This window comes from Acomys russatus, chromosome 1 (assembly GCF_903995435.1).
Source record: "Acomys russatus chromosome 1, mAcoRus1.1, whole genome shotgun sequence".
NCBI lineage: Eukaryota > Metazoa > Chordata > Mammalia > Rodentia > Muridae > Acomys > Acomys russatus.
In genome coordinates, this window is record NC_067137.1 from 101596666 (window position 1) to 101622991 (window position 26326).

Here is a 26326-nt window from a genome sequence, read left to right on the forward strand (position 1 = left end):
AAAAACAAAAACTGTTAGCGTCCGTCTTCACCAGTTTCCTTTCTCCCCACCTTGGTTTGGGGTGGAAGCCGAGAAAACTCACTTCAGAGACAAGAAACTTAAAATACAAGCTTTATTTTCTGCACAAGCAGGGAGGCAGCCAGTTCGGGATCTGAACCAAGTGCCTGAAGGGAGCTTGTACAGTGAACACAAAGCGGGGGCGGGTAGAATGGACAAGCTTTAAGTCAGGACTGGCAACACATCTACAACTTGTGTGCCTTAGTTTAGATAACAGCAAGTTTCCTTGTAACCTCCTTTACTGGTCAACAGGCAAGCATGAACACCTGAAAGAAGAAGAACAGGAGTTAGGTTCTGGGGCCTAGGAACATGAATTCAGTTTAGACCCTGCCAGCAAGATGGAACTTATTTCTGAGATGGCTGGAACCAGAAAACTGTCTCTCTCTCTCTCTCTTTTTTTTCCTATTTTTTCCATTTTATTATTTTATTCATATTACATCTCGATTGTTAGCCCTTCCCCTGTCTCCTCCCATTCTTCCCTCCCTCCCCATTCCCCCCTTCTCCCCTCCCCTATGTCTGTGACTGAGGGAGACCTCCTCCCCGTATATATGCTCTTAGAATATCGAGTCTCTTCTTGGTAACTTGCTATCCTTCCTCTGAGTGCCGCCAGGCCTCCCCATCCAGGGACGTGGTCAGAAAAGGGGCACCAGAGTTCGTGTGAGAGTCAGATCTCACTCTCCACTCAATGGTGGAGAATATCATGTTCGTCGGCTAGGTCTTGGTAGGGGTTCGAAGTTTAATGCCTATATTCTCCTTGGCTGGTGCCTTAGTTTGAGGAGGACCCCAGGACCCAGATCTGCCTGTCATAAAGTTCTTCTTGTAGGTTTCCAGGACCCTGTGGGGCCTACTATTTCCCTATTCTTCCATGCTACTCTCGCCTAAAGTCTCAATAGGATGTCCTCTCCTCTGACCCACTTTCTAGGTAAGTAAAGTTTTTCATGGTACGTATCCCTTGGACTAGTGTTTTGATATAAGTAAGTATATACCATTTGTCTCTTTTTGCTTCTGGGTGAACTCCCTCATTATAATAATTTCTAGATCAATCCATTTGTCCACAGATTTCGGGAATTCCTTTGTTTTTAATAGCTGAGTAGTATTCTATAGTGTAAATGTACCACAGTTTCTTAGTCTATTCTTCTACTGAGGGACACTTAGGCTGTTTCCATGTTCTGGCTATTATGTGTAAAGCAGCTATGAACATGGTTGACCATATGTCCCTGTTGTGTGGTAGGGCATTTTCTGGGTATATTCCAAGGAGTGGAATAGCTGGGTCTTGAGGAAGCCCTATTCCCATTTTTCTGAGGAAGCGCCAGATAGCTTTTCAAAGTGGCTGTACTAGCTTGCATTCCCACCAGCAATGAAGGAGTGTTCCTCTCTCTCCACATCCTCGCCAACATGTGGTGTCATTTGAGTTTTTGATCTTAGCCATTCTGATGGGTGTAAGATGGAATCTCAGTGTCGTTTTGATTTGCATTTCTCTGATGACTAACGAGGACGAGCATTTCTTTAAGTGTTTCAAACAATATAAAATATGTAGGAGTAACTCTAACCAAGCAAGAGAAGGACTTATTTGAAAAAAACTTCAAACCTCTGAAGAAAGAGATTGAAGATGATATCAGAAGATGGAGGGATTTACCTTGTTCGTGGATCGGGAGAATCAACATAGTAAAAATGGCCATCTTACCAAAAGCAATTTATAGATTCAACACAATCCCTATCAAAATACCCAAAAAATATTTTGAAGATATTGAAAGATCAATTCTCAAATTCATATGGAGAAATAAAAAACCCAGAATAGCAAAAACAATCCTATACAATAAAAGATCCTCTGGAAGAATCTCCATACCTGATCTCAAGCTGTACTACAGAGCAACAGTAATTAAAACAGCATGGTACTGGCTAAGCAATAGGCCGGTGGATCAATGGAATCGAATTGAAGACCCAGAGATGAATCCACACACATTTGCTCACTTGATTTTTGACAAAGAAGCCAAATCTATTCAATGGAAAAATGATAGCATCTTCAACAAATGGTGCTGGTCTAACTGGATGTCTACACGTAGAAAAATGCAATTAGGCCCTTATTTGTCACCATGCACATAACTCCAGTCCAAGTGGATTAAAGACCTCAACTTAAAACCAGAGACATTAATTCAGTTAGAGGAAAATGTGAGGAAGATCCTGGGACACACAGGCACAGGAAACAACTTCCTGAACAGTACACCAACAGCCCAGGCCTTAATGTCAACAATTAATAAATGGGACCTCATGAGACTGAGAAGCTTCTATAAGGCAGGAGACACTGTCAGTAGAACTAAGCGACAGCCTACAGACTGGGAAAAGATCTTCACCAACCCTGCATCTGACAAAGGTTTAACATCCAAAATATATAAAGAACTCAAGAAATTAAACACCACAAAACCAAACAACCCAATTGCGAAATGGGTCTTGGAACTTAACAGAGAATTCTCAACAGAGGAATATCAGAAAACTGTCTCTTAACACCTAAAAACACTTAGGGGACCATGGAACTAAGGAAGAAGATTTCCCACATCTGTCCCACGAGGCCACTGTTACTCTGGTTGACCAAGAAAGCAAAGACATCACAAGATACATGAATGAGCCCAGAAAAAGCACCTAGTGCCATTAGCCACCACGTGAATGGACACTAAGCCTACCAAGAGCTAGCTGGCCTTCTATGTTGTGTACAATCAGAGAGAAACTTGTATAGGTGAAGATGGAGAGAAACTGGGACCTTTTTAGCCACATCCCTACAGAGGTGGTGATTTAAGAATGCTGCACTCCCTTTGAAAACCTTTTGCCACTTTCTCAGAATATTTACATTGAGCTCTCTATTGAAGCAGTATGTGGACTCCCAGTTGTATATTCAAGCAAACTAAAAACATGGGCCCAGGGAAACTGGAATCAAAATGTTCACTGAAGCACTTTTATAATACTTGGAAAGTAGGAAATCCCAACTTTTCCATTGTGAGTTACCTTTTTATTTTTAATTTTTTCCTGCTGTTGTTTGTTTTGACATGTTAACAGGCTAGACTGTGGTATTCTAGTGTTTAAATGGTATGGAAGATGTTACTGTGAAAGTTTTCACAAATGTTATTGAAATCCATAATCACTTTATTTTAGAAAAGGGAACTGAATTTAGGCCCTATAGCAAGGCCTGAGTTAATCAGTTGAAAGCACTTAAGAACGGAGTTAAGTCTATAGGAGAATATGAACTTTGGGCACTACAGTTTAGTCTTTTTCAGGAATGATATGGGATGTTCTCTGTAAAAGGGCAACTGATGCATATAACTGAGGGTTTACAAGGGTTCTCTTTTTTTCTGTAGCCATATTTTACATGGAAGATTATTAAAATGTGATGCTTATATAAATAATAAAAATTATCATTGTTGGAAGTTCTGTGTGTTTGGCTTCAGATTTATAGACCTAAAACTACACAAATTTGGAGAACAGAAGAATAAAACAGATTAAAAGCCTTTGTTTTATTTTGGCCTCTTTCCATTATTTTATTTTAAAAATTAAAGCCTGGGTTGACAGTCTTCAGGATTTTGAGAATCTTCTATTGCATACCCTGATCTAAGGAGTGATTAAGGGCTTTTCAGGGGCATTTAAAATGGAAACAAATTTCTCTGAAAGCAGATCTGAGAACACTAATAGAGGGACATAAACTAGTAGAAATAGTCCAAAGAGCAATAAGGAGAGAGGGATAAATAATATTAAGTTTTTTTATTTTAAAAAAGGCACACACACACAAAGGAAAATATAATGTTTACATTTACATACATGTGTGTGTGTGGTGTGTGTGTGTGTGTGTGTGTGTGTGTGTGTGTGTGTGTGTGTGTGTTATAGTTTAAATGAAATTATACCATTTAGGGTAATAACACACCCTGAAACCCAGAACCATGGACCATCTAACAGAAACTTCCCTTTGAGTTGTTAGACAAAGGAATCAAAGAAACTGCACACAAAAAAGCTATTGCCTTGGAAACTTCCCAGAATCAAAAGTAAGATCTTGTTGTTGAAGACATCAAACATTTCAGTTACAAGGCTTGGAAGAATTGGTGTAGAACTGACCAGGAAGCATACTGTCCCAAGGTCTTATGGAAATTATCAGGGGAGATAGACCTATTTAGCTGTTTAGCCAATGAAAACAAACAAACAAACAAATACCACCAAGATATCCATATGGATGTAGAGGCACTTATATCTTGGTGGTATCCAACAGCTGGATAATTGGCTTTAAGTCCCACTTGATAAGAGGGAATACTATGCCTGGTACTGTAAACCTGGACAAGTACCCATGGCTCTTGAGGTTATGGACTCCAGAGGAGAAGAGGATAACCTATTTGCCATTTTCCTAAACGATTATAATTTCTTACTATAATCTAAGTACTTATCCTTACACTCACAGATAAATGCAGCCCCCAATTCTTCTCAAATGAGTTTCTTTAAACAATAGAGAGAAACCCAGACAGAAACCAATAAATTGTCAATATGGAGAGAACAACTGACTATGGGGTGCCCAACCCCAGTTGATATACCAGCAGCATAACCTCACACCTAAAGGTCAGGGACTTTCATGGAAGTTTGGGAGCATAGGCTGTAAGAACCAGGATATCTGCTGTGAAGTAATTTCTTCCAGATGGGATGGGGAAATGATACCCATGAGGTCTCAACAGCATGGCTGCGTAAATAAGACCTGGATGTCAACATGAATGGAGGAACTCTCAGAAGACCCCCGGGCTCCATTCCTAAATAAAAAGCTAGAGGCAATTAATGGGTGCTGAGATAGTTAGAATCACTCTTATCCAAGGAAGAACCCAGAAAGTTATTATACTCCAAGTAGTCAGCCCTACACACACACACACACCCCACACCCACACACTGACACACACACACACACACACACACACACACACACATACCACACACACACACACACACACACGTAAGAACAATAATAAAAGAAGTTATAACTTTGGTAGGGAGTGAGGAGGCATGTGAGGAGTTGGTAGAAGGTATGAGGGTAGGGAAGGAATTAAATACAATATCTATGACAGAAATATTCAAGACCAAATTTTGAGAAATTATTTTGAGACTGTGAGCATGAGTGTTCATATGTGAGTCAGTGCTGATGCTGGTCTGTGATGAAAACTTTGAGATTCTAAAGAAGGGGTAATTTCTACCCATTTTCTGTATTTTTGCATAATTTTTATATCATTTCATAAAACCTGATCTTCTTTAGAGTTATTTCAAGAGATTATTTTTCTAATGCTCATGTGCTTCAGGGTCAGTGTTTGCAGAGATTTCTCATTTTTGTCTCCTGAAATTCCTGTCAGTTGCCATTTTTGTTTCTGAGATACTTTCATCACATACAGGCCCAGTCTTGGGGAACTCACTGTTTTCAAGTAGGAAATGCTTATTTTGAACTAATGGGCCCATATTTGAATTGACTAATGCCTTAACACTTAATTGGAGACTGTTGCTCCTTAGCACAAAATTAGCTACTCTTGTGGCTTTGGAAGCATTTCAGCATAGGAAATCAATATGATATGAAAAGGCTAATATGTCGTAAATTATATAGTTATGACCTGGCTAGAAGAGCTACCCCCAGGATTTCATTCAGTTTATGATGTGAAAGCATATCAGATTTACACAGTGCCAAAAGCAATGCCGTGTTTGTATACAAAATCATGAACCAAGAAATTTCAAATTGACTCACTAGTGCAGGGTTCTATTTCTCTCTCTCTCTCTCTCTCTCTCTCTCTCTCTCTCTCTCTCTCTCTCTCTCTCTCTCTCTCTCTCTCTCTCTTGTAACTATGCTAAAGCTTTATTGAATTGATTAGATTCTCACCGAAGGAAAAAAATAAACCTACACAGCAACACCCAGTGAACGTTATATAATGATTCATCCCAGAACTGAACTTAGCAGTCATGGTCCCTGTAATCATGAAGCTAACATGTCAATCAGGGAAACAAGGAGAGGAAAGTTTGTTTTGAGACCAAAAGTCTAGTTATGCATACCAATCTTGATTTGGACTCTGTATACAGCGCAGACTGGCCTTGAACATGTAACCACCTACCTCTGTCACCAAAGCACTGGGAGAGCAGGTGTAGAGCACAAGACAGGCTTTAATTATTTCATGGAACAGGTAAATAAATATAGTAGAAATGTATTTGTCAAGAGCAAAGGAGAACAGAGGTTACCCTGTGCTTATGCAGGCAAAGTAGGCCACGAATAAAAACATAGCTTTAAATTCAATCAATTATTTTTTGACTGAATTTTACCTGGAAGTCTTGCTGTCCAGTGATCCAGTGATCCAGGATCTCTCCTATCTCCACCTTCTCAGGGCGGAGATTGTAAGTATGCACTACCATGCCCAGCTGTTTTAAAGTGGGTCTTGGTGATTGGATTCAGGTCACCAAGCTTGCATTGCAAACACTTTCCCAACTGAATTACATCTTCTAAACCCTGGGATCTACCTTCTAACACAAATTCAAGTTGGATCCAGAGTTTCAGAATGGCATTTTGTATAGGCAGCAACCTATACACACTTTAGACTTTGTAGAAGACACATTTTAGCCTTATGCCAGTATTCATCAAAATCTTGTATTTGTATCTTTATGGGACACAAATAAGTTATTTGAAATCACTATAATCTTCCTTCTGAGAGCATCTCCAAGAGAGTGAGAAAAAATGAAAAATTCACACACTTATTTAATATAAACAGTGATAACTTGTAACTAATAGCCAGTGAACATTTTTTGAATTTTCTCTCCCACCCCTTTTATGGTTCAGGCAGTTCTCGAAAAGTTTAATTCTTATGAATTTCCATCATGGTTTTGCTTTGAATTTGGGCCTAAAAATTATACCTTGCCTTAGCAAGCAGATTTCTTTTGGAAATCTGTTAATTATTCAAAGCCTTTTCAGGTCAGGATGATGCGTTCCTTTTGACAAGAAGAACAGGTGTATAGCAAATAAAAAAAAAAAATGGAAGTTAATCAATTGAAGCTGAACTCTCTTCTTAAACACATTCCACAGTTAAAATCCATCTCTTTAAGAATGTTGATCAATTCTGCTTTCTGAGTTCATATTAAAGCAAACACAAAAGACTGTCCTAGATAGCAGTGTTACTTGAGCTAGGTTCAGCACAGTTGGCTTCAGCAGATCTTGGATTCTGACCCTGTTGAGGTTCTTCCTAAGTTATTCCTGAAACAGTGATGGAAGGAATGCAAAGGGAATCAAGGGCCCTATGAACAGTAAGTATAAAATCTGAATTAAGGACTGCTGGGGTCAGCCAACGGGAGAACAGAAAGTGTGGATTTCACCTTGCTTCACCTGCTCAGAGCTCCAGAATTCAGTGTGTGTAGGTCTCCTATCTATACTTTTCAATTTTTTCATAATCTCGGTGAAAGACAGCAACAAATAATTTAATTTAAATTAACAAATATATTTAAAGCAATTTTTACACATTTTACCATGAAAATATTAATCCCCAAAACATCTTTCTCTCACTCATAGATTCTCTATATAAATAATCACTAAGTATAATACATTTAATGTAATGTTATTGCATGTTATATATAACATATAATATCCAACTACACAATATATTATATGTAATAAAAATGTGTGTATGAGAATGCCCAAATTAAATGCAACCTATAATTTTCCATGTTAAGTAATATGCTAAAATGGTGTATTCAACAAAATCATATAAGCATTGAATCCATTTTGATATATTTTCGTCTTATTTTAAAAATATTTCCATTCTTGTTTGAAAAAAAATATAATTTGGCATCAATCTTTTGGGTGAAACTAATATAGTAAGCAGATATTTTTTTAAAATTTAAATTTTTAATTTATGTGCATTGGTGTGAGGGTGTCAGATCTGGAGTTACAGACAGTTGTGAGTTGCCATGTGGGTGCTGGGAATTGAACCCGGGTCCTTTCGAAGAGGAGACAGTGCTCTTAACCACTGAGCCATCTCTCCAGCCCCAGCAGATATTTTTTTTAATTCATTCTTTGTGTGTGTGGAAGCAAAGACATACACATGGCATGGTGCACATGTGGAGGTCAAAGGGCAAATCTGGAGTTGTCTTTCTCCTTCCATTTTTATGTGGGTGACAGGGATCTTGTATATGTAGTTAGGCTTATGTTTAAGGGCTTTTCAGGAAAATATTCCTTGGACTTCCATTAGTTACAATGCTTGTCTTTATTCTTCTTTTATCCAGTATACCCTGATTATTTTCAATCTTTTATTTTTAAATGTGCAAATCAGGAAAATAACTGGTAAATACCCAAATGTACAAATTTCATAAGCCATCTTTTTTAATATTTAAAAAATTATTTAAGTAATTTATTCAGATTACATGTCAATTGTTATCCTCTCACTTGTATCTTCCTGTTCTCCCTCCCTCCCTCATTCATCCTACTCCCCTGCCCTAGGTCTATAACAGAAGGGGAACTTGTCTCCCACTATAAGATCACAGCCTATCAGGTCTCTTTCTGGTAGCCTGCTTATTCTCCATCATAAGCCATCTTAATAACCCAATGTAACTCCATTAAGTAGGTTGTATTTCCAGGTGAACAAAGATGTCAGTGAGGCCAATGTTCAACATGCTATCATCACTGTACAAGTGATGGATATATTTTGGTTAAACATATTATAAAGGCCCAGGTACTAAAGGCTTGTTCCCTATGGCTCTTTGTAGATACTAGACCCTTGTAGAAGTGAGACTTGGTGGGTGTTCTTTGTTATTAGGATATGACATTTTTAAAAATGTGTTTCTCCAGGCTCTCTTTCTCCTTCTGCTGTCTGGCTCAGTGTTAGTTGTTTGTTCTATGATAAGCATCTGCCAGGAGTACACTACCTTTCCATAGGGCCAACACAAATAATCTGTAACCTTTAGAACCATGAGCCCACCCAACAGGTACTTCATAATAATGTTGGGCTAACTAACATAGTGAGATTACCATATCACCTTGAAGATACGATCAGAAAACAGGAAAGAGCCATCTGCTTTGCACCTGTATCATACCACCTAATTCTATAACTCTCATTTATTTATGATTCACTATTTGCTTGGCAGTGTGTTAACTTTAAGTACATTCAAGGATAATTTAATGTAATATAGTTTGAAGCAAAGTAGATTCTAATTTGGAGATATTTCACAAATTATTACAATGGTTTCAAGTGATCTCTAGTGATATTGTGCACCAAATCTATGGAAAGAGACAGAAATTTAGATCCATATAGTTATGTAAGAAAGGACACGTAAAAGCCATGTGTGGTGGCACCTGCTTGTAATCCCCAGCACGTGAGGAGGCAGAGGCAGGGGGTTCTCTATGAGTTTGAGGCCAATTGGTCTACAATGAGAGTTCAGGACAGCCAAGGCTACACAGAAACCTTGTCTTGAAAAACTGAAGAAAAAAAATGACATACAGGAATATGTAATTTTTTTTATTAGATTGTGTCTTTTCTCTGCTATGCAACAAGATATTGGATGTGTGTTCACTGTATATTTGTCAAGTTAATAAATAAAGAGCAAACAAATATTAAAAGGTCAAACTAGATAAAATTTGAAGGAAAAAGTAAAGTTTAGCCAGGCTTAGAGGAGACAGAACATAACCATGGTAGACAGAGCAGTCTGAAAACAGGTGAGAAGGATTTTATAAGCTTTGCCAGGGTTGTCTACAATATATATCTTGGTTGTTCATCTAATCTACTTGTCAATCATGTGTTCCATGTATGTGCTATGCCAAGAATGGCTAAGATACTCATAGCAAGCAGTACACATATTGTACTTGAATTTGATGCTAAACTGCTTTAAGTTGAAATGAACAGGAAGCAGACATGTTCAGAAAAGCAACTTGTCAGTGTTCCACATGCAAGTTTAGTCAGTTTGAGAAAGAGGTGAAACATTTGATTATCATTTTGTTGTGTGTTTGTGTGCACACTGTTTTGTGTGCAGAGGCTAGATTTCAACAATAAGTGTCCTCTCAGAAGCTTTCTATCTTGTTTTTTGAATCAATGTCTCTTACTGGCCTATAGTTCATCTGGTGGGCAAACTTGGCTGGTCAGATGGTGCCAGGGATCTGTCTGCACTACCATGTCTGGGTTTTACTTTTTATTAATTTTTATTCTCATTTATCCACATTACATACTGGTTGTTATTCCCTAGACCTACTCCTATCATCCAGTTCCCACCCTATCTCCCTCTCCTCCCCTCCCTTTGTCTTCTGATTGGGTGTGGCCTCTTCTCCCACCAGCTGACCACAGCCCATCAGCTCTCATCATGATAGCCTGCATCCCTTTTAATGAGGTTTCTATAGCTAGAATGCGGAATCTCCTACACTCACATCACGTAATCTCGGGGAAAAAAAGTCATCTTACCAGCCCAGAAAAAGTTGACGTTTAAAAAAATAAGATGTATATGTGTGACATTAGACAGACTAGGCACAAACTGACCAGGTCCTGATCAGGAATCATTTAGGTAGGTCACTACCTACCTAAACGTAACCTTAACATTAAGTCATAGATTCTAATTAGAAACCATTCTAGAGAGTTCTGAGACCAGGTTGAGGCGATTTGATGTCTGCATGTGCTGGAATCATGCTGAAAGAAGGGAGAGCCTAGACTTATGGGTACCACTGAAATTTTCTTTTTAGAAACTTCAAACTTAAGCCATGTGGGGACATTGGCTGAGAATCAGAAAGAAAAGTTGGAGGGGAGTAACACGTGTCAATCGGAGGAGAGAAGAACAGCGTGAGCCTGTTTCCAAATGGTGGCTTGAGTTTTATTTGTGGCAGTCAGAAATACAGGTGTAGGATGCTGAAAAAGGGCTGATGCTGAAATGTTTAATTAGAATTCATTATAATGGAGAATTTAGCGAAAGCCAGGAAAGCAGATGTGCCCACCCAGAGAGAAAGCAAAACACAAGAAATAAATCAGAAGTGCTCAGAAGCGTGGAAAGCCAACAGTTCATAGGAGAGAAGAGAGCTGTAGGCAGACAGGGAATGAGCAGCTAGAAAATTAGGTGACATCCACATGGAGGCTGATGCTTAAGATTTCTGATTGCATTTGTTTACAAGTCTGGCTCAGCAATAATTAATGCTGATGAGTTGGATTGCTTGCAGATCACACATTCTGTTTTGCCCTTGACACTGGGAATTAGAAGGCTTCTCTGAAGATCTGAAAACAAAGACTAGTCTATGAGGAATTTGAAAGCCAACTTCATGAATAAAGCACTCAAGTCACTCTAAATGGATCCTGGGGACTTGCATGAAGACTCTTCAAACAGAAAAATATTTCTCTGTTTGCTGCTAGATTATACTCTTTCTCCTGTCATCTTTGTTTGAAAAATTAATCTTTTCAAATTGAAACAAGTATCTGGCCTTAACAGTTACCAGAATGTGGGCTGGTTATATGGATCCCAAAGGAACAAGGTAAAATAATTATTTTCAAAGTATCTTGAGAAGTAAAGGGATTATCCAGAAGTGGAGAAAAGAAGGGGTCTTTTATTATTTTATTGTTATTATGCTTTCTTCTTTTCCTAGTTTTTTGTTTGCATGGGTTATATTCATACTATGTTTATTCAAAATAATGACTATTCCCATCAACAAAATTCTATCCAATACTATTATGAAAAGTGTTACTTTTAGTGTTGTACATAGCTATCAATTTATCTTTTATTTTGCCATGGTGTTCTATATCTAGAGAAAACTTAAGGGAGTGTCATGTTAAGGGAATCAATGGACTCTCATAAATCCATGCCATGTTACTGTTGACCATTAGGGACCATCTGGCTGTGTGCATGATGGGCCAATAACTCATGATGTCAGTGAACTACTCTTTGTTCAACTTTCCCTGAGTTAGCAGTTGCATCTAAGCCATCCAGAACATCTACAAGTTAGAACAACTGGCAGATGACTGTTACCAAAAGGCAGAATCACAACAAATTTAGATATAAATCTAATTGGTATATATTTGGCACTTATGAATCCAGCATTATCACATCTATGAAACAGATTCAAGGGTCACTGAGATTGACAGAGTAGTGGGTTAAGTAACAAGTTAAGCATCAACAAGTTAATAAAAGAATTATAACAAGATCTGGTTAGTTTATATCAGGCAATGCTTTTTATAAGAGATAAACCAGAGTCATTTCTTCTAGCATGTGTACAGGAAGGCTTTAATGGGAATCTTTATCTGTTTTGGGGTCTCTCTACTTCTCCAAGTGTCAGTTTTGTTACATGGGATTTAAATGATATTGGTGCTTATTATAGGATCTAAGTCTAAACAAACAACTTCCTGTAGTGCATTTTGATACTGGTTTGAACTCCACTGAAAATCAAAAGGCAGCTCAGCAGGATGGTACAGTATCTTAAATATAGAACTTCAAGAGTCAAATTTGAAGAACTTACTTTCTTTCTTTGGTTTTGGGTGGGATTCTGTGCCCATTTTCTCTTCAGTACCAATACCCTGTCTGGCACACCAATCCTGTTGTATCTGGAACACACTGTTTCTTTGGAGTCATCTATCATCTCTGCCTCTTATAATCTTTGTTCTTTCTGTTCTGCATAGATCCCTTAGCCTTGAGGGGGAAAGTTTGATGAGGAAATCCCATTTAAGATCAAAATTTCCAGAGTCTCTAAATCACTGAATGTTATACATTTGTGGTTTTCTGTGTTGATTTTCATATACTGCAAGAAGAAATTTTGCTGATGAAGGTTGAATAAATTATCGATATATAGGTATTACAATGTATCACCAGGAGTCTTTCCCCCCTAAATTCTTTTATCAAAATCATAGTAGAAAATTTTCTCCTAGGTCTAAGACCTATCTTATCTTGTATAAGCTTTGCAAGGGTTGTCTACAATATATATCTTGGTTGTTCATCTAATCTACTTGTCAATCATGTGTCCCATGTATGTGCTATGCCAAGAATGGCTAAGATACTCATAGCAAGCAGTACACATGTATACATGTTGTATTATCTTAACAGTGTCAAGTATGGATTCGATCTAATGAAATCAGAGTTAAATCCAATCAAAAGGCCATTCATTACTTCCATAGCTGTTGCCAATATTGAACCAGTATATCCTGCAGGAAGGCCACTGTTATATAGTCCACAGGGTTTGTGGCTTTTCATATAGACAATTACCTTTCTCCTGGGTACTGTGCAGAGTGCCTTTCAGGACAATGAATGATAGTCATAAGAGTGAAGCTTATAGTTTGGTACCAGCACAGCTTCCTTGTGTTTGATTAATATTGCCTTCAGCAATATGATCTTATCATTAGATTGTGAAGAGCAAACAATCGACTTGGCGATCACTTATCGTGTTTGGGAGGTTCATGGTACTGTTTTGGCTAAGGACTCAATAGAATGTCATCCATTTCTGACAGTGGAGGTTTAAAGTGGTATATGATATTTAGTTGTAGCATTGTCTCTACTATTATAAGGTGACTGCATCTGAATTATTTGCATTTATGTATTTATAGGAAGCTTCTACAGTAGTATGTTTCTATATGAATTTCAAAAGGTCTTTAGTGATCGCTACCCCTTTCCATAATCATTCTTTTAACCTTTTCTCTCATTCCTTTCCTCATTTAAACCTTTTCCTCTAGTTGCCCCTCTTCCTCTACTTAACACTATGTCCTACTTCTACTTCCTTGGGAGATCCTTTCCTCCAATATAATCTCATTACTTTTTATAAAGAAAAAATAATACAGTCCGTACGTATCAATCAAATTTGGTTCAGAACATTGAATATAAAAAAAGGGAGTAAGGAAAATGATTAGCACAAGTTTCTCCCTTTTATTCAATAATTGCCAATTTTCCTATGGTTGACTAATTTAATAATCTGTCACTGTATTTAATCAACTTTCTTTTTATTGTTATGTATATTGTTTTTCTGCCTTACATTCTTTAAATCAAACAGTAATCAGGCTAACATATTAGAATTAGACCATATTTTCTAGTCCAACATTTTCTCTTTGGGTGTAGAAGAGATGGTTAAGCAAGTGTCAGAATGTCTTGCTCTTTCAAAGAACCTCAATTTGATTCCCATGCATTCAGTTGTCCATAACTTCAGGCCCAAGGGATCCAACATTCTATTCTGGGTTTCTCAGGTATATGCACACATGACATTCATACAAACACACAAATAAAAAAGATATACATTATATCAAAAGGAAAAGAAAAGCTGTGGAAATTGATCCAGAGGGATTTCTAACTAATTCTACATCATGTTGTGTCCTATTAGAAAAATCAACCCTAAAATTTAGTTTTTTAGCTTTTCCAATCTCAATCACCTCTTCTAAGAGAATATTTAAATCTCTCGTCACTGACATTTTCTCTTTCACATTCATTGTTTTACATACACATAATTGACACACACATAGATGTAAGTCTAGATGTATAAGTATGCACACACATGCACACATGCAAGTACACATGTATATATGCAGCACATGTTTTATTTCAAGCACACACACACTCATGCATGTATACATATCATTCATAGTCTTTTGGTACTTTTTGCCACTTATCATTTATAGTCTTTTTGGTACTTTTTGCCACTATTATTTTTCTGTCTTCTCAATCTCTGTGCTGAGAGTGACACTGATGAATTCAATCTTGAACTGAAATGCAGTTGTGGAATACTGAAATGATACAGATGTAGACACTTTTCTATTTTTATGTTCAATCTAACATCACTGATTTATTTCTGAAACTTGAAGGGGAAATAGCTTAAATTTGTCACCACTTCAAGATGAAAATTCATCCTTCAGTTTGGAAAAAATCTATGAACACATCTCCTGCCACTTTTTCTCATGAACAAATAATGTATAAAAATTAATATTAAAATGTAATTTGAAGAAAGTACTTAAATTATCAATAAGAATTTTAACACATATATTTGGTCAATCCAATGTATCAGTCAATATTTGCTTTTGGGAGTAGAACAAGCAAATATAAGATGGCAGTCAGGAGAAATGAAAATTCAAACACGTAGACACACAGAGATAAAGGATAACAACATATTAAACTTTCTCAACATTTTAAGATGACTCTCAAGTCTATCTTAGAGCATTGAAATATCTCATAGCTATAATTTATATCTGAAATCTGAACTTGAACATACTGTTGATCTTCTTCTGGTTTAACAGAAAGGGTGATTTGCTTCAGTAACTCTAGGAAATAGAAAAATGTGTATGAATTCATTTACTGTTATTATTGTGAGCTTTTATATTACTTGGCTATTATAATTTAATTCTCATTTAGGTCTAATAAAAATACAGTGCTTTTGGAATTATCATTCATCATATGACTTGTTCTGCAGAACTGGTAGAAAAATATGACACAAATTGTCAGAAATTTAAGGTTTTTCTTTTCTTTATATTAGTATTTTTGATATTTCAGTTTTGCTAGAATTGCTTTAGAAGCTTCTTAAACTGGATTTGAATATTTTTCCATCTTAATATGTAGTAACATAATGATTTGTTTAAAATATGTAAGTGATTATATATGTATATATGTCTCCAATTACACAAACATTATCAATCTATTTATCTTTATCTATGTATCTCATGCAATTAAAAATTGCATTAAGGTCTATAATTCAAGTAATTAAAACATAGATATAATATAGAATATATGTAATATAATTTTGTTCAATATAGCCTAGGCAGTTTGAATATTTTTCAGTTTGACTTGTGTCTATGTTTGTATGTCTCCATGCATGTGTATATCTGCATGTGTGTATGTACCAGTGTGGGTCTAGGTGCTCATAGAGGCCAAAATATGGTGTCCCAGTTGCTGGAGCTGGAGCAAGTTGTTACCTGTCCTATGAGCTTCCTTATATAGATGTTGGGAACCAAAGTCCGATCATCTGGAAGAACAGGAAGCACTCTTATCTACTAAGCCATCTCTTTAGTCCCAGGCTTGGCCATATTCAAAAGAATCCACCCTGGGTTCACTGTGTTAGAACAGTTTTCTCCTAGATTTCTATCTTGTTCTCTTATGTTCAACATTGTATCGAGTGTTAAAGAAAATAACACAAATCGAAATCCCCAGCATGCTCATGGTTAATTCTATACAGTTCCTTTTCTTTTCTTTTCTTTTTTTCATTAATTCATTCATATTACATCTCATTAGTTATCCCATCCCTTGTATCCTCCCATTCATCCCTCCCTCCCACTTTCCCCCTATTCCCCTCCCCTATGACTGTGACTAAGGGGGAACTTCTCTCCCTGTATATGCTCATAAGGTATCAAGTCTCTTCTTGGTAGCCTGCTATCCTTCCTCTGAGTGCCACCAGGCCTCCCCATCCAAGGGACATGGTCAAATATGTGGCACCAGAGTTTGTGTGAAAGTCAGTCCCCACTCTCCACTCAACTGTGAAGAATGTCCTGTCCATTGGCTAGATCTGAGAAGGGGTTCGGTGTTTACTGCACGTATTGTCCTTGGCTGGTGCCAAAGTTTGAGCAGGACCCCTGGGCCCAGATGTGCCCATCATAATGTTCTTCTTGTAGGTTTCTAAGACCCTCTGGATCCTTCTATTTCCCCATTCTCCCACGAATCTCTCACCTAGAGTCCCAATAGGATGTCCTCCCCTCTGTCCCACTCTCCTGATAAGTGAAGACATTCATGGGACATGCCTTTTGGGTTAGTGTCCAGATATAAGTGAGGATATACCATTTGAGTCTTTTTGCTTCTGGGTTAACTCACTCATTATGATCATTTCTAGCTCAATCCATTTGTCCACAAAATTCAGGAATTCCTTGTTTTCAATAGCTGAGTAGTATTCCATAGTGTAAATGTACCACAGTTTCTTTATCCATTCTTCTACTGAGGGACACTTAGGCTGTTTCCATGATCTGGCCATTATGAATAAGGCTGCTATGAACATGGTTGAACAAATGTTCTTGTTGTGTGCTGGAGTATCTTCTGGGTATAATTCAAGGAGTGGAATAGTTGGGTCTTGAGGAAGCCCTATTCCCAGTTTTCTGAGATAGCGCTAGATAGATTTCCAAAGTGGTTGTACTAGTTTGCATTTCCACCAACAATAAAGGAATGTTTCTCTCTCTCCACATCCTTGCCAGCATGTGCAGTTGCTTGAATTTTTGATCTTAGCCATTCTGATGGGTGAAAAATGGAATCTCATAGTGATGGTTTTAAAAGTTAATAGATTGATTAGCTTTTTGATTCATAGAAACTGAAGAACCTACTACCTCTTTGAACCAGGGAAGAATTTTGAAATTGATCTTAATACATTAGTAAGCCTTTAATATAACATAAAAACACTCACCAGATTCATTGAGTTTTAAATTCTAGTGTACCTCTAATATGTATCTATGGCATATAAACAGGCTTTTAAATTTTCCCTCTGTGTGTGTCCCATGTGGGTACATATGTGGTGTGTGCATAGTGAAAATGTGTGTTTTCAGGTGCAGTAGCTTATGTATATACTTATGCCAGTCTGAAGATGATGTTGGGGTGTTTTAATCAACCATCTTACTTTTGGAGTAATTATGGTGCTGAAGCTGAAGCTTGGTATTTCATGCAGATTTGTTGCTTATGAGCCACTGGAATCCTCTTCTCTCAGACTGCCAGCATTGAGACTGAAGATGCTCTAGGCCCCTTCTGGCTTTTTTATTTGAGTGCTACTTCTATTGAAAACATCATACTGGTATGGTAAGAACTTTACTCTCGAAGCCATCTGTTTCGTCTGAATTTTCTTTCTACACATAAATTCTGAAAAACTTAAAGACAACATATTTTGCTTACGTGGTAGTTCTATTTTTTTCCTCCATGGGGCTGCATGGTTAATTTATTCCCTAATAAATTCTTTCAAAATACTGTTTGTATCTCTAAATTACATTATGTAATACATACTCACTACTTATAAAATATCAGAGTTCTTGTTGTATTGCCTATAGCATTAAGGAATTTGGTTCTGGAATAAACAATATCTATTTTTTTCTTTGAAGTAGGAACTGGGACACTATCCAAATTTGTCTATACCTCCTTTTGCATGCTTTAAAATGCAGATGAGGTGATTTTCCTAGAAACAATAAGTAATATCTACTATTAACATAATAAATAAATAACTATATTAAAACAAAGCTTAAGTAAAATATAAAAAAGTTATATCTACTGTGATCCTTATATTAATGAAAAAGGTGGTGATACTGTGGACGGCCGAGTGGATGTTGATAGCACCATTCTTCTTTAAACATATTCATTGTGATAAAGGAGTCTAATGCTGAGACTGTGAGAGAGAATACAATGAGATAGGCCATAAATTAGAACAGTGGAATGAGAAAGAAGTCAAAAGGAGATTCTCACAGGCACCTAAATGTTTATCAGCTGCTAGTGTATTGAAAAGATTCATAACAATAAGAGCACTTTTGCAGATGGGAAGATTGATAGTCATTTTAAATTTGGTCAAACATATTCAGCTGGAAAAAATGTAGTTTGGAAAACATGGAGTTTTCTAAGATTCCAAAACCTCAGGGCCACTCAGTTGTATTTTGACAAAAAAGTTTTCTAGAAAGTTAAATTGAGGCAAGCAAGAGGACAGATCGTACTACAAACATACCAACAAGCAAACAAAAGAATGAAAAGGTAGTCCCATGGTTAAAAGTGATTGCTCTGTAATTATGATGACTGGAGTTCAGATCCTAGCACCCATAAAGGCATCACTAATGTGCCTATGATCTCAGCTTCTAGAGAGGCATAGACAGATAGATCAGTGGGGCCTGCTACCTAACCCTAGCTGAGGAAAAACAAGCACTGGGTTCAGGAAAAGACTCTACCTCAAGGGAATAAGAAGTAAAGGAAGACAATAGACACCTTCCTGTAGCCTTAGGACAGTCTGCACAGGTGTACTTATGTGAGCCTACATTAAAAAAAAAAAACATGCACACATGAATAAATAACTGAACAAAATGTCATAAAATACCACTATTAAAACCACAAAATTCCCTGCTTGGTGGAGCCACTCAGAGGACAGCTATGCTAAGCTCCCAATTGCAAGCATAGCAGGGTATGTATTGTTAGTAGCATCAGGGGCTGGCTCTCTCTTATGGGGTGGGTCTCAGGTTGAATCAGGCATTAGTTGGACATTCCTTCAAACTCTGCTCTATTTTTTATCCCTGCACATCTTGTAGGCATGGTAAATTTTGGGCCAAAGTTTTTGTGGGTGTTCTAGGAGTTCTGTTTAGTTAGAGGGTGGCATCTTCTGTCTCCATGTGTTCTGCTACTAGGAACCTCAGGAGCAGGGGGAATCTTGTGGAAGAGTAGGGGGAGCGATAGAAGGACCTGGAGGGGATAGTAACTCCACAAAAAGACCAACACAGCCAAATAACCAGGGCCCAGTGTCTGAAGCACCAACCAAGGACCATGCATGGATTGGATCTAGGCCTCCTATCAGATGTAGCTGATGGGCAGCTCAGTCTCCATGTGAGTGCTCTAGTAAGGGGAGCAGGGGCTGTTTCTGACATGGGCTCTGTTGGTTGCCTGCTTTTTAATCACTTCCCCATGACAAGGCTGCCCTGGGTTTTGTCCAGGCAACAGGGGAATAGGATGTGCTCAGTCCTGCTGCAACGTTATGTGCTGGAGTGAGTTAGTGAGAGGAACACCCCTTTTCTGAAAAGTAGGGGAGGGAAATAGAGGGAAGATGGAAGGGATGGATTCTGAAGAGAGGAAGGAGGGGGATAAGATCATGATGTAAAGATAATAAATAAATTAATTAATTAAAAATAAAGAAAAAGAGAAGAAAAATAATAGGAAAGGCATACCCATTGGTGATTGCATACTATTATTAATCACTATGTTATGTACTAGCTATACATAATCTTTTCTTTTAATTAATTTATTCATATTACATCTAGATTGTTAGCCCTTCCCCTATTTCCTCCCATTCTTCCCTCCCTCCCATTTCTCCCCTTCTTCCCTCCCCTATGTCTGTGACTGAGGAGACCTCCTCCCCGTATACATGCTCTCAGAATAAAAGTCTCTTCTTGGTAACTAGCTATCCTTCCTCTGAGTGCTACCAGGTCTCCCCATCTGGGAGACATGGTCAGAAAAGGGGCACCAGAGTTCGTGTGAGAGTCAGATCTCACTCTCCACTCAACGGTGGAGAGTATCATGTTCATTGGCTAGGTCTTGGTAGGGGTTCGAAGCTTACTGCCTATATTCTCCTTGGCTGGTGCCTTAGTTTGAGGAGGACGCCAGGACCCAGATCTGCCTGTCATAAAGTTCTTCTTGTAGGTTTCCAGGACCCTGTGGGGCCTACTATTTCCTCTTTCTTCCATGCTACTCTTGCCTAAAGTCTCAATCGGATATTCTCTCCTCTGACCCACTTTTTTGGTAAGCAAAGATTTTCATGGTATGTATCCCTTGGACTAGTGTTTTGATATAAGTGAGTATATACTGTTTGTCTCTTTTTGCTTCTGGGTGAACTCACTCATTATAATAATTTCTAGATCAATCCATTTGTCCACAAATTTTGGGAATTCCTCGTTTTTAATAGCTGAGTAGTATTCCATAGTGTAAATATACCACAGTTTCTTAGTCTATTCTTCTATTGAGGGACACTTAGGCTGTTTCCAGGTTCTGGCTATTATGTAGAGCAGCTATGAACATGGTTGAGCATATGTCACTGTTATGTGGTAGGGCATTTTCTGGGTATATTCCAATGAGTGGGATGGCTGGGTCTTGAGGAAGCCCTATTCCCATTTTTCTGAGGAAGCGCCAGATTGCTTTCCAAAGTGGTTGTACTAGTTTGCATTCCCACCAGCAATGAAGGAGTGTTCCTCTCTCTACATCCTCGCCAACATGTTGTGTCATTTGAGTTTTTGATCTTAGCCATTCTGATGGGTGTAAGATGGAATCTCAGTGTCGTTTTGATTTGCATTTCTCTGATGACTAACGAGGACGAGCATTTCTTTAACTGTTTCTCGGCCATTTGATATTTCTCTGTTGAGAATTCTCTGTTAAATTCCAAGCCTCATTTCGCAATTGGGTTGTTTGGTTTTGTGGTGTTTAATTTCTTGAGTTCTTTATATATTTTGGATATTAAACCTTTGTCAGATGAAGGGTTGGTGAAGATCTTTTCCCATTCTGTAGGGTTTGTTCTCTTGACAGTCTCCTGCCTTACAGAAGCTTCTCAGCCTCATGAGGTCCCATTTATTAATTGTCGACATTAAGGCCTGGGCTGTTGGTGTACTGTTCAGGAAGTTGTTTCCTGTGCCTGTGTGTCCCAGGGTCTTCCCCACTTTTTCCTCTAACTGAATTAATGTCTCTGGTTTTAAGTTGAGGTCTTTAATCCACTTGGACTTGAGTTTTATGCATAGTGACAAATAAGGGTCTAATTGCATTTTTCTACATGTAGACATCCAGTTAGACCAGCACCATTTGTTGAAGATGCTATCCTTTTTCCATTGAATAGATTTGGCTTTTTGTCAAAAATCAAGTGAGCAAATGTGTATGGATTCATTTCTGGCTTTTCTATTCGATTCCATTGATCCACCGGCCTATTGCTTAGCCAGTACCATGCTGTTTTAATTACTGTTGCTCTGTAGTACAGCTTGAGATCAGGTATGGAGATTCCTCCAGAGGATCTTTTGTTGTAATGTTTTTGCTATTCTGGGTTTTTTATTTCTCCATATGAATTTGAGAATTGATCTTTCAATATCTTCAAAGTATTTTGTAGGTATTTTGATAGGAATTGCGTTGAATCTGTAAATTGCTTTTGGTAAGATGGCCATTTTTACTATGTTGATTCTCCCGATCCACGAACAAGGTAAATCCCTCCATCTTCTCATGTCATCTTCAATCTCTTTCTTCAGAGGTTTGAAGTTTTTTTCGAATAATTCCTTCACTTGCTTGGTTAGAGGTACTCCTGGATATTTTATATTGTTTGTGGCTATCGTGAAGGGAATACTCTTCCTAATTTCTTTCTCTGCCTGTTTGTCATTTGTATACAGGAAAGCTACTGACTTTTTTGAGTTTATTTTGTATCCTGCCAATTTGCTGAAGCTGTTTATCAGCTGTAGGAGTTCTCTGGTGGAATTTTGCGGGTCACTTATATATACTATCATATCATCTGCAAATAAGGATAATTTGAATTCTTCCTTTCCCATTTGGATCCCCTTGATCTCCTTTTGCTGTCTTATTGCTCTGGCTAGAACTTCAAGAATTATATTGAAGAGATAAGGGGAGAGGGGGCAGCCTTGTCTGGTTCCTGATTTTAGAGGAATTTCCTTGAGTATCTCTCCATTTATTTTAATGTTGGCTTTTGGTTTGCTGTGTATGGCCTTTATAATGTTTAGATAAGTGCCTTGTATTCCGGATCTCTCCAGAACTTTAAACATAAATGGGTGTTGGATTTTGTCAAATGCTTTTTCTGCATCTAAAGAGATGATCATGTGGGTTTTCTCTTTCAGTTTGCTTATATGGTGGATTACATTGATGGATTTCCGTATGTTAAACCATCCCTGCATGCCTGCAATGAAGCCTTTGATATACTGTTGTATTTGCTTTGCGAGAATTTTGTTGAGTATTTTTGCATCAATGTTCAGAAGAGAAATTGGTCTGAAATTCTCTTTTTTTGTTGGATCTTTGTGAGGTTTAGGTATCAATGTGACTGTGGCCTCATAGAAGGAATTTGTTAATATTCTGTCCATTTCTATCTTTTGGAATAGCTTGAATAGTGTTGGGAGTAGCTCCTCTTTGAAGGTCTGGTACAATTCTGTGCTGAAACCATCTGGCCCTGGGCTTTTTTTGGTTGGGAGACTATCAATGGTTGCTTCTATTTCTATAGGTGAAATAGGGCTATTTAATTTGTTTATCTGGACTTGGTTTAATTTTGGCAAATGGAATCGGTCGAGAAATTTGTCCATTTCCATTAAATTTTCGACTTTTGTGGCATAAATGCCTTTAAAGTAGGTTCTTACGATTCTTCGTATTTCTTCAGTGTCTGTTGTTATGTCTCCCTTTTCATTTCTGATTTTGTTAATTTGGATAGTGTTTCTCTGTCTTTTAGTTAGATCGGCTAATGCTTTGTCTATCTTGTTAATTTTCTCAAAGAACCAGCTCTTGGTTTTGTTGATTCTTTGGATTGTTCTCTTTGTTTCTAATTTATTGATTTCAGCCCTGAGTTTGATTATTTCTAGGCGTCTACTCCTCTTGGTTGTTTCTGTTTTTTTTTTTTTCTAGAGCTTCCAGATGTGTTGTTAGGTTGTTTATGTGGGATGATTCCTTTTTCTTTTTGAAGGCGCTTAGTGCTATGAATTTTCCTCTTAGCACTGCTTTCAATGTGTCCCACAAATTTGGGTATATTGTTCCATCATTTTCATTGAATTTCAGGAAGTCTTTTATTTCTTCCCTTATTTCTTCTGTGACCCATGTGTCATTAAGTAGAAAGTTGTTTAGTTTCCACGTGTTAGTATGCTTTTTGTTATTTCTGTTGTTGTTGAAGTCCAGCCTTAGACCATGGTGATCTGATAAGATACGAGGTATTATTTCAATCTTCTTGTATCTATTGAGGTTTGCTTCATGACCAACTATGTGATCAATTTTAGAGAACGTTCCATGAAGTGCTGAGAAAAAGGTATAATCCTTTGCATTTGGGTGGAAAGTTCTGTAGATATCTGTTAGATCCATTTGATTCACGACATTGGTTAATGAGGTTATTTCCTGGCTTATTTTTTGATTCAAAGACCTGTTCTTGAGTGAAAGAGGGGTGTTGAAGTCTCACACTATTAATGTGTGGGTATCAATGAGTGGGGCAAGCTTTGTTAATAATTCTTTTACAAATGTGTGAGCCCTTGTATTCGGAGCATAGATGTTCAAAATTGTGATGTCTTCTTGGTTGACTTTACCTTTGACGAGTACGAAGTGTCCATCCTCATCTCATTTGATTAATTTTGGTTGAAAGTCTATTTTATTAGATATTAGAATGGCTACCCCAGCTTGCTTCTTGTGACCATTTGCTTGGAATATTTTTCCTCAACCTTTTACTCTGAGGCAATGTCTGTCCTTGTGGTTGAGGTGTGTTTCTTGAATGCAGAAGAATGTTGGGTCATGTTTATGTATCCATTCCGTTAGTCTGTGTCTTTTTTTTTTTTTTTTTTTTTTTTTTTGGAGAGTTGAGACCATTGACCTTGAGAGATATTAATGACCAGTGACTGGTAAGTCCCTTCATTTTTGGTATTTGTAACAGTCCAGATTTTGTGATGTTGTGATTTTGCAATGGTATATTTACCTATTTCCTATGTAGTTTTGGTTGTAGTTTGACCAGTTGGGGTGGAGTTTTCCTTCTAATAGCTTCTGTAAAGCCGGATTTGTGGCTAGGTACTGTTTGAATTTGTTTTTGTCATGAAATAAATTGTCTTCTCCGTCAATGGTTATTGATAATTTTGCTGGATATAGTAGTCTTGCCTGGTATCTGTGTTCTCTTAGGGTTTGCAGCACCTCTGTCCAGGCCCTTCTGGCTTTCATGGTCTCTGCTGAGAAGTCAGGAGTAATTCTGATAGGTTTGCCTTCATATGTTACTCGGCCTTTTTTCTCTTGCCGCTTTCAATATTTTTTCCTTGTTCTGTATAATTTGTGTTATTATTATTATGTGGTGGGAAGATTTTCTTTTCAGGTCTATTCTATTTGGTGTTCTGTAGGCCTCTTGTATGCTCATATGCATCTCTTTCTTCAAATTGGGAAAATTCTCCTCCATTATTTGATTAAAGATGTGTTCTGGGCTGTGGGGTCGGCTGTCCAGTTTCTCCTGTATCCCTATTATTCACAAGTTTTGTCTTTTCATGTGGTCTTTCAGTTCTTGAATGGTCTGTGTTAGGAACTTTTCAGATTTAGCATTTCCCTGAATGGTTGTTTCCAGTTCTGCGATTGTATCTTCAAGTCCTGATATTCGTTCTTCCATTTCTTGCAATCTGTTAGATAAGGCCACCTCTGAGATGCTTGCTTTCCTCTTTGCGGACTCTTGATCATGATTTTCCTCTGTGTGTTCCTGCATCATAGCTTCCGTTTTTATCTTCGTGTCTTGTACTGTTTTAATGATTTCCATCATCTGGTTATTAATATTTTTCTGAAATTCTTCAAGTGCCTCTTTATATGACTCTTTTAACTCTTCAGCCCTCTTGTTTGCCTCCTCCTGCATTTGTTTACAGATTTAATTTGTTTCTTCCATTATCATCTTCTTTACTAAGGACTTGAGGTCATTTTCTTGCCTATCCATTGCTGTTAGTTTCTCTAGGTTGTTTTCATTGGGATGTTGGAATCCGGAGATGCCAAACTGTTTTGGTTTTTGATAGGATTCTTATGCTGCCCTCTTGTCATTTTGATGGCTCTGGTGTTGGAAGGTATTTTGTAGTGACCTTCGCTGGTTGAGAGTGGTTAATTGATGACTGATTATAGGTTAGATGCTCTTGCCTGTGGGGATCAGGGGGTATTTTTGTGGAACAGGTAGGTGATCTGGTTTCACTGCTGGTGATTTTCGTCTGCCCCCTGGGCTCCAGGCTGAGCCAGCCAAAGTAGATATCTGTTTGGACTTTACTGCTGTAATTCAGATCAGCAGTCTTGGGACTTAGAATAAGGTCCGCACACAAACTTTCTGGCTGAGTAGGTTGATCTCAGCTGCCTGTCCTTCCTGTGGATTTGTAGTCAAGACCCCAGGTAGATCAGATCTTCTGGGGGTGTAGCTGTGTTTTAGCTCTGCGTCTATACCCTGTAGCAGTGTCCAACCTCTCCCAGTACTATATGCCTAGAGGGACCAAGGTCGCTCTTGGTCAGCAATTAGGCACTGCAAGCAAGACCCTCTTTTCATCTTCCAATAAAGTGAGAATGCCTGCCTTGCTTGGGCCAGGATCTCCACTGGACACTCTCATTCAGGGAGCAGGGAGCGCTGTGCCAGGGCCTTGCGGCTGGGCAGTTAATAAGACTGGCTCTGCAGAGCTCTGGCGGCTGCTCGCGGACCCAAATCTTTCCACCAGTGTATGTGGGCCCCCTCACCCTCTGGGTCAGCAATTAGACACTGCAAACACGACCCATCCACGTCTCTTCTCCTGATAATGTGAGAGTGCCTGCCTTGCTTGGGCCAGGATCTCCAGCTGGGCTCTCTCGTTCGGGGAGCGGGGAGCGGAGAGCGGAGCATAGGACCAGTGCCTTGCGGCTGGGTAGGGACAAAAGGGTTGCAGAGCTCTGGCAGAAGCCCGCAGACCCA